At 42.1% G+C, this 13,197-nt stretch overlaps 1 long non-coding RNA gene across 1 annotated transcript in view; it reads left to right on the plus strand.

Annotated features, from left to right (window-relative positions):
- LOC133475852 (uncharacterized) overlaps positions 1-9,713 on the plus strand; it is a 36,783-nt gene extending 27,070 nt beyond the window's left edge. The window contains exon 3 of the long non-coding RNA XR_009787945.1: positions 8,977-9,713. This is a non-coding gene — a long non-coding RNA (uncharacterized LOC133475852). The remainder of the gene's footprint in view (positions 1-8,976) is intronic.
- The last annotated feature ends 3,484 nt before the right edge of the window (positions 9,714-13,197 follow it).

Consider the following 13,197-nt stretch of genomic DNA (forward strand, 5'->3'; position numbering starts at 1 on the left):
AACCACATCGAATCGCGGCGTTTTTTTGTAATGCCCTGTCAATCTGCTCCAGTTGTGCTGGGATTAACGTGGTTAAAACTTCATAATCCAGATATTAATTGGGATCAACTATAGATTGTGAATTGGAGCCTATTTTGTCATTCTCATTGTCTGCAGTCTGCCATGTTGACTACCACCCCCCGTGTTCAAGACGAGCACATCGAATTGGCTAAAGTACCGGCTGAGTATCATGATTTGCTACTAGTATTCAGTAAGGATTGCGCCCAGTCTTTGCCTCCGCATCGTCCATACGACTGTTCCGTAGAGTTGATTCCCGAGGCTCCACTACCATGTGCGAGGCTGTATCAGATTTCCAAGCCTGAGCAAGAGACATTAAAGAATTATATTTCGACTTCGCTAGCTGCTGGGTTGATTCGTCCCTCATCGTTGCCAGTGGGCGCCGGATTTTTTTTTATCGATTAAAAAGGACGGGACCCTGCGACCCTGTGTCGATTTCCGGGGTCTTAACGACATCACGATAAAAAATAAGTATCCTCTCCCGCTGTTGGACTCGGCGTTTGCACCTTTGCAGTCTGCAAAGGTGTTCACAAAATTAGATCTGCGAAATGCCTATCACCTGGTGAGGATGAAGGAGGGAGATGAGTGGAAGACGGCGTTTAATACTCCATTAGGTCATTTTGAGTACTTAGTCATGCCTTTTGGACTCACGAATGCACCCGCTGTGTTTCAGTGTCTTATTAATGATGTGCTCCGGGACATGATAAATGTATTCTGTTTTGTGTACTTGGACGACATATTAATCTTTTCCCGTGATCTACGGGAACATCGCCAACATGTCCGCATGGTGTTGAAGCGTTTGTTGGAAAACCGTCTTTACGTCAAGGCTGAGAAGTGTGAGTTCCATGCGGAGTCGGTACAGTTTTTGGGGTTCATTGTGGAGAAGGGCCAGCTTCGGGCCGATCCAGCCAAGATCCAGGCTGTGGTTGATTGGCCAACTCCAACGTCTAGGAAGCAGTTGCAGAGGTTTTTGGGTTCAGCTAATTTTTATAGGCGATTTATACGTGATTACAGCCTTAAAGTGGGACCCCTGACAAGACTCACTTCCAATAAAATACCATTTGTATGGACCCCTAAGGCAGAAGTGACTTTTGATCATATTAAACAATTGTTTGTGAAGGCTCCTGTGTTACATCATCCTAATCCTGACCTTCCTTTTGTTGTCGAGGTGGACGCATCTGATTCAGGTGTGGGGGCGGTCCTGTCCCGGAGGTCCCCGGTCGACCAGAGGCTGCACCCCTGCGCCTTTTTCTCTAGGCGCCTGAGCCCTGCAGAGTCCAATTATGATGTGGGAAATAGAGAGCTGCTGGCCATTGTCCTGGCGCTACAGGAGTAGAGGCATTGGCTGGAGGGTACGATGGAACTTTTTCAAGTTTTCACCGACCACAAGAACCTGTCTTACCTCCGGACTGCTAAAAGACTCAACCCCCGTCAAGCACGTTGGGCCCTGTTCCTTACCCGTTTCGATTTCATCATCACTGGGTTGAAGAACGGCAAACCTGACGCCTTGTCTCGGTTGCATGGCCCGGCTGCTGTTCAGCCTGTTGTGGAGACCATCCTACCTGGGACCCGGGTGGTGGGAGCGCTTCAGTGGGAGGTTGAGAAGAAGGTGGTGGAGGCGGGGAGGGACATCCAGGCCCCGGGAGGTATTCCTGATGGCAAATTGTTTGTTCCGGTCGTTTTACGTCCAGAGGTGTTGAAGTGGGGACACACTTCTCGAGTCGCTTGCCATCCTGGGGTCAGTCGGACACTTTTCCTCATTTCCCAACGGTTCTGGTGGCAGGGAATACGCAGGGACGTTAAAGAATATGTTTCGGCATGCTTAGTGTGTGCCCGTAGCAAGATGTCCCATCGTCCTCCAGCTGGTCTTCTTCGTCCACTGCCCATTCCTTCCCGCCCCTGGTCCCACGTCGCCTTGGACTTCATCACAGGCCTTCCGCTGTCCGGAGGGAACTCGCTCATCCTGAGTGTAGTCGACAGATTCTCCAAGATGGCCCATTTCGTTGCTCTGCCGAAGCTGCCGTCCTCCTTTGAGACTGCTAATCTCCTTGTCGACAATGTCTTCTGAGTTCATTGTATTCCTGCTGATCTGGTGTCGGACAGGGGGCCGCAGTTCGTCTCTCGGGTCTGGAGGTTGTTCTGCAAAGCGCTGGGGGCGTCCTCCAGTCGTTCATCCGGTTTCCACCCGCAGACCAACGGCCAGGCTGAGAGGGCGAATCAAGATGTGGAGGCTGCTCTTCGCTGTGTTTGCCATCAACACCACTCCTCGTGGTCTTCTCACCTGCCTTGGGTGGAATATGCGCATAACACCCTCGTTTGCTCTGCCACTGGACGGTCGCCATTCCTGACTGCATATGGTTACCAGCCGCCGTTGTTCCCTTCTCAGGAGAGGGAGGTGGTCGTCCCGTCTGTACAGGTCCATCTCCGAAGGGCTCATCAGGTGTGGCGGGATGCAAGGGCGGCCTTGTCCCGTACTGAGGCTCGCAACAGGCAGTTAGCTGATAATCATCGGATCTCAGCTCCTCCCTACCGTCCTGGTGAGAAGGTCTGGTTGTCCACACGAGATTTGCATTTGGCCGGGGGTTCTAAAAAACTGGGTCCTCGGTATATTGGTCCTTTCGAAATTGACTCTGTTGTTAACCCGTGGCAGTTAAACTTCGGCTCCCTCCCACCATGAAAGTTCACCCTGTATTCCATGTCTCCTTGCTCAAACCGGTTTCCTCCAGCCCTCTGTGTCCTCCAGCGGTGCCTCCTCCTCCTCCGCGGGTGGTTGATGGTGAGCCAGTGTACACGGTGGGTGAACTATTGGATTCCAGAAGAAGGGGCAGGGGTGTGCAGTATTTGGTCGACTGGGAGGGTTACGGCCCTGAGGAGCGTTCCTGTGTTCCCCGCTCTTGGATCCTAGATCCGTCCCTTCTCCGGGCCTTCCACTCTCTCCACCCCCAGAAGCCGGGTGGTCCGCCAGGGGGCGTCCTTTGAGGGGGGGATACTGTCATGGCCTTGTGTTTCAAGTTGTTTTTCTTTGTGTTGCAGTGTCTGGGTGGGCGTGGACATCGGTGACACACCTGTCATGCATTGTAATCATCAGCCTTTTTAGAGGGCACCGTGACAGTGTGTGGGTGTCGGAATATTCACTAGTTTTTGCCGCCGTTCTGACCGCTGTCCAAATTTAGGCTCACTACGATTATACCACACGGACTGTTTGTCGTGTCTCCCTGTGTTATCTGTTTTTGATTCTCTCTGGTTGTGAGTTCCTTTAGTTTTGTATGTTTCGCCATCACCTGCTCTGCCATTTAATTAAAATTGTTCGGACCTCTGACTTGGAGTCTATTTTTTGGGATCTGCCCTTACGGCATTGCCGTTCATGACATGGAGAGATGACAAGTATGACCACAATTTGAAGATGCATAGGGTCCAAGACAGGGAACAACAAAGCCTTGTCCCCGTTTGATATTAATGGAAGCCTAAACCTTGACGAGGAATAATTAAAATCTCAAGGAGAGGGTGTTCTGTGCTGTGACATGCTGTGACAACGCGAGAGACTTCTTGTTTTCTGGAGACGAAACATGGCGGCGCCTCTTTCATAGACCGGAAAAAGCAGCGACTACACCACAAACTTTCTCTTTCACAAGCCTTTTTCCTTATTCAGCAGGGGTTTTTCGCCTCGTTTTTTTGTTCTGTCTTCACCAGCTTCGCTAACAGCGGTAACCAACAAGGAGCCATTTGAGAACCTCGCCAACAATTACGTCAACGCTAACCCGTCTATCGGAGAATCCCAGCTCCCACGCTGAACAACCTCTGAAGAGGAAGAAGGCAGATTCATCCACTTCCACTGAAGATTTACTCGCTTCACTAGAGACACAGGCCAGTGTCCTACACTCAATTGACAAGAAATTGTTAATTACACTCGACTTGCTGCAACAAGAGATCACCGAGCTCAAAAACAGCTTGGAGTTTACACAGCAACAGGTCAAGGAGCTAAGATTAGATAAGGCTGCGCTTCGATCAAACATGATGTCAACAACAGCAGAATTGAAAACTCTCAGGATGGAATATAAAACCATGAAAGAAACCATGCTGGACATTCAATCAAGAAGCATGCGCGACAATCTCTGATGTTTGCGCTCAAGATACAAGATAAAGTCGACAAGATTACCTATCACCGTGTGCATCGATTAGGAGGTCCCCGTCCAGGAAACCAACCACATCCCATCACCAATGTCCGTGAAAACAAAAGGTTGTGAGCTCAAAGGGACATCTTTTGGAATGAACGACCAGTTCCCCAAGGAAATCAATAACCGGCGTAAAATCAAACCATTTATGAAGAACAACCGTGAGAAAGGGAAAGGAGCATGGTTGGTTGTCGACAAGCTGTACATTGACGATCAACTGTTTCGTGATGCCAACGTCACCGCCTCCTTGGCTTTACTAGATAAGTACTTCTAAGTTGCTCTCATTAATTGTCAAAAGCTTGTTTGTATTTTGTTTCCTTCTTTTCATTTTGCTCAGATAAAAAATTATTTAAAAAAAATTGAGCCACGCATGCCCACCAGTGTGTATCTTCACCCCTTTCAGTTTGTTTCCCTGCTCTCCTTGCACTCACACACGCTAAACACACAATCGTCACAATACTCTCCCCGTGCACTGCAAACCACTACACACTGTAATATTCCCTCAACACTGTTTGTTTTCTATGTTGTATGTCTGCTACCCTTTTATGTACCCTGGCTTTGCTGATATATAAGTCACTTTTATCACCCGCTTTAAATAACAACTATCAACATAATACCATAAAATTTGCTGCAAACTGTCAAAAACAACAACAACAAAGAAAACATAGTACCTAATTTATTCAAAATTAATAAACACACACCCGTTATGTCACAATTTTTGTGGAATTGTGGAATGTCAATGGCATTCGAAAACAGGCAAAGAGAATTAAGATTATGCATTATATCACTACATTTAAAACAGATCTTCTCCTAATACAAGAAAGGCATCTAACCGAATCAGAAGGAAAATACCTTGTTGAGTCAAATTTCACTCAGGCTATCTTTGCTTTTTAGTACAGTTAATAAAAGACTACTTTTTACAATAAATAGTACAGTAGGGAGCCCAGAAGAGCGATACATAAATATACAGGCAACAATATTTAACAAACTGTAGACAATTGTCAATGTATACGCTTCGAATAAAGATGACCCAGCCTTTTTTCAAACGTTATTTTCACACTTGATTAGACTGTCAGCCAATTCCACAATTATCATGTGAGGCGACTTTAACCTTACTCTTAATCCTTCCATAGTTCGCTCAAATTCCAAATATAGCTACCAGCCATAATGCGTCAATATATTAGGGCAGTATATGGATGAATTTGGACTCGTCAACAAAAAAAAAAAAAACAATCGTACAAGAAGAGAGTAAAACATTTTTTATCAGATAGATAAATAGATTTTTTTCCTCTCAAACAATTCGGCGGCTCATAAAATTACCTCCAAAATACATCCAATCATCATCAGTGACCACGCACTAATTTCTTTCTACCTAATAATTGAGTCAAATGTGGTACATCCACCAACATGGCACTTTAACACGTATTTATTGAAAGACCCGGACTTGAATTCATTTGTGAGGAAAGAATGGGACAATTTCTTGAAATTCAGTGACTCCCTAACCATATACCCAGTGAAGAGAGAATTTTAAGAAACGCAAAATCCCAGCCAGACGACATCAATTTCTTGTCACCATTTCATACCAATGTATGCCTACTCTTGGATGACAACTACAAAAGAGCTAAAGGAAATCTCCAAGTTGTGGGTAAGGTCCTATATCAGGAGGTGAGAAGAATTTAACATATATATTCCATTGGTACTATCTGATGAAGTCTTGACATGTGGGAAATTGGTAGAGGTTTGTTTAACAAAAGTTGAATGGAGGCAACTGGAAGGAAGCCTTTTAGATTGCAAATAAAACATCCTCAACAACCAAGAAGAATCCAGTTGCCTCCATTCCATTTTTGTTGATTACAATAACATGGATGACTGAGAATCTACTCAGATGTAGTTGACAAACACAACCACCTTCCAAGTCTATGACACAACGATGGACAATGTGGATAGGTCAATCAGTCACTACTAGGAAAACATCTGAGTCACGGGGATGGAAACCAAGATGCTGTAGACAAGGTCAGACACATTGAAGAACAGGAATGACAAGAGAAAAGTGCTTCAAGTGGAAGATTGATATGAAGAGGCAAGCAATGCAAGTCCAGCATCTGATAAAGAGCAAGTGAGGAGAGTGTCAGCTGAGTGGAGCTGATGACAAGAGCTGAGAATGTCCTGATCCTCTGGAGCCACTTGAAGGCATTAAAGGCTGAGCGCAGTAAAGTCGATAGGAGAGAGAGTCACATTTGAAAGGGATTCAGTGACCACGCGCTAAAGCCAAAAGTCTTATCTGCACACCCGTGTTCACCAGAAAGAAAAGTCCGTTTTTATCAACTTTTACACCCGAGCACAGATGGAGCATTAGCTGTAAAAGTACTCTAAGTATGCATTGTGAATTTGAATTAGTTGGAATAAAAGTACACTACAATGCAGGCAACATTTGTATTGGTTTTATAAGGTCCTCACTGGTCACTCCCTATGGCAATTGTGCATTGCTGCATCATTTTGATGGAACAGACAAAATGTCTGACAACGACAGTCATACCTGGTTGGGGAACCTGGGGATAGACAAGGCGAAAAGAGAGCAAAAAAGCAACAACAGCCACCCAAGTTGAAACCTGGTTGGGGAAGCTTTGTACAAACAAGGAGCGAAGAGAGCATCATAAGCACTAACAAAGTCAAGAACAGTTGCAAACTGGAGGGAAGCAAGAACAAAAAAGAACGAGCAAAAAACAGTCCCTGGTAGCCATAAGAGTGTTTTCTCTTTGGATTGAAACTGTGAAGTATTCCACACTAAGTTGAAGGTGGGTCATCGTTTTACGGGTGCCTTACTGGGCTTACGTACATATAAAAAACCCTTGCGGGTACTTGCATGATGAGTGGTTGGCAGGGGGAGGGTTAGTTAGAGTACAGGGACATAGCTGCAGTGACACCTAACTTTTGACCTCAAATTGTGTTTGTACTTCCACATTAAGGACTGGAGTCCTTTTTTGTTTCGATTCCCCGTTAAAAAAAAAAAGACAATTAAAGCAGAAAGTTTTTCCTCGTTTTTGAGTCTGTAGAATGCTACTAGTTCTGACTGAATGGGTGGCAACAGTGGGGAAATGCCAGTATTTTATGGATAATGGCTCGCAGCAACATACTGGGGAGGGGAAAAAGAAAAAAGAACTATGAGCTAGTTCATTTTTGGAACAGTGCACTTAGTTCAAAATGTTTAATTATACTGTAAACTATGAACTGTACTAGTTTATTTTTGGAACAGAGAACTGAACTTTGAATTAGTTCACATAGGAAATTAACTTTTCAACCCTGACCTCTGTTGTTTTAACACTTCTCCGCCTGCATCTTGACTTTTTCTTCAGCCTTTAGAGTTTGAGTTTCTTTTGACACCGCCTCTCCACTCAACCGAGGTTGCGCACCCATTGAGGCAAGGTTGAAAATAACACGGCACTCGTCTCGTTGGCTCAAGTGGACAATGAAGTAGTGTACTTGAATGCAACACTGTTCTTCTCTTGCTTGACATTTGTCTGCTCGCTTTAACATTTACTTGTAATGGACTTGACTCAGGGAAAATTGTCATTGGCAGCTGGTATGGGAGAAAATATGGCAGTCTATTACAATAAGAGAAGAAACAGTTCATCGCTAAACTGTGATAATGTTTTAGAATGTTCGTATTACCTTTACAATAAGTTGTAATTATTGGTAATACTGTCGTAGCATATTGGAAAATAGTATCTTTTGGATTTTCCTATGCAAACTAAGAAAGAAGATAAAGACGATGACATCAGAAGCAAATGTTATAATCCTACGAAATATGGCGGAAGGCAGCCAGTTCATAGAAATATTGTTTTTGTTGAATTTTGGTCAGAAACGTGTTATATTTGTGGAATTTTCTTACAATATATTGGTATTTTTGGGGTAAGATATATTTTGTTACTTTTCTAATATTTGGTATTATTTTCTGTATTTTTGTATTAGTTTCTAATATTTTTCTAATTTTGGGTATAATTTTCTATTACGTTGCATTAGTTTCTATTTTTTCTAATTTAATATTGTTTGTTAAGCTTTTCTTTACATTTGTAGTTTTCTTCTATTTTATTTATTCGTCCTTTTCTAATATACTGTATTTGCATTATTTCTAATGTTTTCAGATATATTTAATTTTTTTGTCAAATATTTTCTCCCACTGTAATTCTTCTTGTAGTTGTTTCTTTTCTAAACTTTTTATTTTTTGTTTATGTACTTTTTAAAAAATATATTTATTTATATTTTCTAAATAAATAAATAAAATGTATGCATAGTTGGGGAAGTTTATTTATTATATTTTATTTTACTTTATAACAATGATAAACTAGTATTAAAAATGTAGCTATGTAGTTTGTATTTTTTAAATGTGAACAAAAATAATGACTAAAATTGCTTACAATTGGCAGATACACTGACAATTGTTGGAAAAATATATATATTTTAAAAATTATTTAATATGTATTTAAATAATATATATTAGCAAATGTTGAAAGATAATTTAAATAAATCCATTATTATTAAGAATTAACACGTTTTGAATTATTGCCCCAAAAATGAATTAAAATGACGAAATTAAAATTTATTTCATTAGCAGATTTAGTATCGGCCCGGCTTGAACCAAAATCCCACCTTGTGATCACAAACATACAATTGTTTTCACAAATTCCTTGTGTATTTTTGACATACTTGGCAAAGAAAGATGATTCTGATTCTAATCTACTCTGAACAGGGAGTACCAGACAAACCAAATGCTGCTTCACCAAGGACATGAATATTATTTGCTTCCGTGTAGCAAGCAACTGGAGCCTCTCGAAAATGTGAGCCCCTGGAATTAGCAATGACAGATCGGAGGTACCGGCACAGACACATGAGCAGATGCGAGGGGGAGGACGGAGGGACGAGGGGACTGCCGGACAGATGGAAGGACGTTGATGGATCCCGACAGCCAGTGAGCCAGGATACCACAGCGTTTTGGCCTCCAGCCTGAATCAACAGAGTGAGCTGACGGCTATATCTGCCCGCCTTTATTAACATGGAGAGGCGTGAACACACACCTGGCCACACACACACACACACACACACACACACACACGTCGCGGTAATGTCGCGGCCAAGACGGGAGAAAGTTTGTTCGGCAGCAGGCGTGTATGAGCTCCGGGATTCCAGGTGCATCATTCATTTTATCCCCCAGCAGATTATTTAAAAGACAACCTGCAGCATTCTCCAACACACACACACACACACACATGCACGCGCACGCACACACACACACACACACACACACACGACTGATTGTGAAGGCAGAAATGTTAATGATGTAAACAGCTCAAAGCGAGGAAAGAAGAACAGCCTCATTCATTCACTCGTGTTTTGATTCTTGTTGGATGAAGTCAACTTGAATGAAACACAAAGTGAGCACATCATGTGACTGACACGTGTTCATACACCCAGCTAAATGCTGTTCGATCTCTGAGAAATGAAAAGAAATTGTTGAAAAATTATTTAAAATGATACATTTTCCCTAAAACTGATCAAATGTAAATTATTTCAATATCAAATACACTGAGATACATATATATTATTATTATTATTTTAATTACCATTTTAAAATGCACATAACATTTTATTAATAATTAATTAATAAAAATGTAAATTAATTCAGTACCGGATGCACTGATAAATTAAAGAAGTTGAAAAATATCTTCTTTAAAAATACGAAACAATATTTTTGAATGTTACCTTTTTCCTAAATTGTGTGTGTGTGTGTGTGTATGCGCGCGCATGCATGCATGCATGTGTGACATGACAGCTGGTTGACACAGTGGGTACTCTGGTGGGGTTTTCAGAGGCGACATCACCTGTCACAATGTTTAATTAACACCTAAGTGCATGTGTGTGGATGTGTGTGTGCGTGTAAGCTCATAAGTACATTATTAAATGTAAATATCTTGTAATGTGTTTTCACACCTCCATATAGTTAGCTTATGTGTTATTTGTATGTATTTATGCGAGGAGTTTACGTACATCGACGTGTTTGTGTTTTGATTCTGTGCGTGTTTGTGTGTGTGTGTGTGTGTGTGTGTATCAATGACAGCTGAGGTCACACCTGCGGGGTTTTTAATCTGGACTCACATTGGGTAGTTGGAAGGTTTTACCGGCGCTTCCGTCGGCTACCCAGAGGTTGGCCAGCTGCACCCGGGATGCACTTCCTGTCGATGGCACGCACAGACACACACACGCGCACGCACTTGAGCAATCTGGATCACTTATTAGGGGTCCTCTTCTTCCACACAGCGTTAAACACATAGCCGTTTCACCGATTGACATGAGATTTGGTCGACATGTCTATCATGAGTAGACCCAGAAAAAAGTCTCAAGAAGCCATGCCTGAAAAGAGACAGGATGTCTGCCATTTTGGTTGGAAGCAACCATTTTAGAATCAATTTGGCCATTTTCAAAGGGTCCTATGAAGACGAACTCCTCCTCCAAAAGGATGTTTCACTTAGCAACAGGAAACTTGGTAGGCATGTTTATCATAAGTAGACCCACAAAAAAGTTTCAAGAAGTCATGGCTGAAACGTCCTAGGAATTGTATTGAATCAAAGACTACTGGACAGTGAGCATAAACAACAAGGAAGAAAATAAGACAACAATGACAAAAGTGATGACTTCCCTGGAAATAAACAAAGTGGATGGCAAAACAGAGGACATACACCAAATAGGAAAACAATCCGAACTAAAAGGACTATTAGATACAAAATGTGAAACAAATAATCTAAAGTACTCCGGCGTATAGGAAGTAGCAAACTTACTTAAAGAGCGCAATAGAACGTGATGTATAGCTACTGGGATAGGATAAGGAAAACAAACAAGATAACCAAACCAAGACTCAATCTAACGACGCAAGTTGGAGACGGAGACAAGAACCAGACGGTGATGAACAAAAGCTCACTCCACAAGTTAGCAAACAAAGAACAGACAGAAATTAACAGAAGCTAACTATACAAGCAAGCAAACAAACAAAAGAAAAAGAGACATAAAAGAACTTGTGAACAAACGAGACTCGCTGAAGGGAAGCACCGGAATACTAAAAGCACGAAGCAACTGGTGGAGAGTAGCAATAGTCCAGCGTCTGTCCCATTTGTCGCACCCATAAAAGCCCAGCTAATTGCAACGCAGCACTGGTTCCGCTTTTGAAAGAAGGTTCCGCTTTTCCAAGAACAACACTCGAGAAAAATAAATAAATAAACCTGGCGGGATCATAGGACTTATAACAAAAAAAACAACAACAATTTTAGAGTCATTCTGGCCATTTCAGGAGTTCTTCAAAGACAAATTCCTCCAACTGAGTTTTAGAAGATTCAGCCATGGAAGCCAGTTTAATTCAAAAACATGAAATTTGGTTGAGACAATTTGACCATTTCCAGGAGTCCTTCAAAGAAAAAGTCCAGGAGAGTTTTAGAAAATTCAGCCCCTGATTCACTTAGCAACATGAATTTTGCTAAGTGACACATCTGCCGTGATGAGAACCACAAAACAAGTCTCCAGAACCCAAACCTGAAAAAACACAGGAAGGCAGCAATTTCAGCTTGAAGCAACCATTTCAGAGTCTTTTTGAATATATCTGGTGAGCCTTAATAGAAAAGAGTGTTTCAAAATTTAGCCCCCGAAGTCAGTTTTTTCAGAGCAACATGAAATTTAGTAGACATGTTTCTCATGAGTAGACCCACAAAAAGGCTCAAAAAGGCCTACCCAATAGGACGAACGAAGTCATCAATTTTGTTTTTGAAGCAGCCATTTTAGTCCATCTGGCCATTTCTAGGAGTCTTTCAAAGATGAAAATCAAGAGAGTTCCGAGAGAGTTTTAAAAAATGTTGCCCCCAAATCCCCTTTCACTTAGCAATATGAAATTTGGTAGATGTGTGTCTCTCACGAGTACACCCACAAAAAAGTCTGAAAAAAATAATCATAAATACATTTTAAAAAAATAGCCATGACTGAAAAGACACGGGAAGTCAGCAATTTTGGTTTGAAGCGGCCATTTTAGAGTAGTTTCGTCAAATTTCCAGTTGTCCTTAAAAGGTAAACTCCAATTTGAGAGAATATCTACCAAATTTGAACCATTACTAGACAGCAAAAAGGCTCCAAATTGTTCTGATGTAATTGCTGCCCCTATCCATGAACCCCCCCCCCCCCCCTCCCCCCGTCTCATTGATTTCTCCCGGAAGTGTTATTTTGTGTTTGTTTTGCTTATTTGGGCGGCCTGCTCGCATCTGAGCCGAAATCTGCGGGGACGCTGATTGCGGCGGCACTCTCCCTACCAGGATAATGACGGTGGCTTAATCAAGTCGATGCAGAAACAATGACGGCCGTTAGCGGCAGCGGTTCAGACCGAAACTCGGTCACGCTCTGCCGGCCCGATGCTCGCCTCTGAGCGCGCTCAGTCGATGTGTTTGTGTAGACGCTCAATTGAATAATGGAGTTGATTTCTCCTCCACGGGTCTGATCTACACAAAGTGTTTTACTAAATGCTGGCTGGGACACTTATTGTCACCGTGCAAAGGATCATTTGTTACCTGTGCCAAGGAGGCTGACAATTCATTTGCTAATGTGAAGGAGGAAACAAAAAATACTTTCGATTTTAACTGAGTCCCACAAAACTTTCCCAACAGCTGCAGGGGGATGGACATGGAAAATATCCTTGAGGAAAAAATTTAAAATATTAATATATTTGGAAAAAGGACAATGAAAAAAAAACCAAATCTATTTACAAAATAGTACACAGAGGAAACATAAATGCAAAACGAAATGTCCACAAATATTTGACAAGAATACAAAAATAATACAAAAATCGGGAAAATAGCAAATAATGTCCGTGTTTCAGAAAATAAATGCTAATTTTGCATGTAAAATACAAACAAATGATAAATGTAAATTTTGTAATATCGTG

This window comes from Phyllopteryx taeniolatus, chromosome 3 (assembly GCF_024500385.1).
Source record: "Phyllopteryx taeniolatus isolate TA_2022b chromosome 3, UOR_Ptae_1.2, whole genome shotgun sequence".
NCBI classification, from domain to species: Eukaryota; Metazoa; Chordata; class Actinopteri; order Syngnathiformes; family Syngnathidae; genus Phyllopteryx; species Phyllopteryx taeniolatus.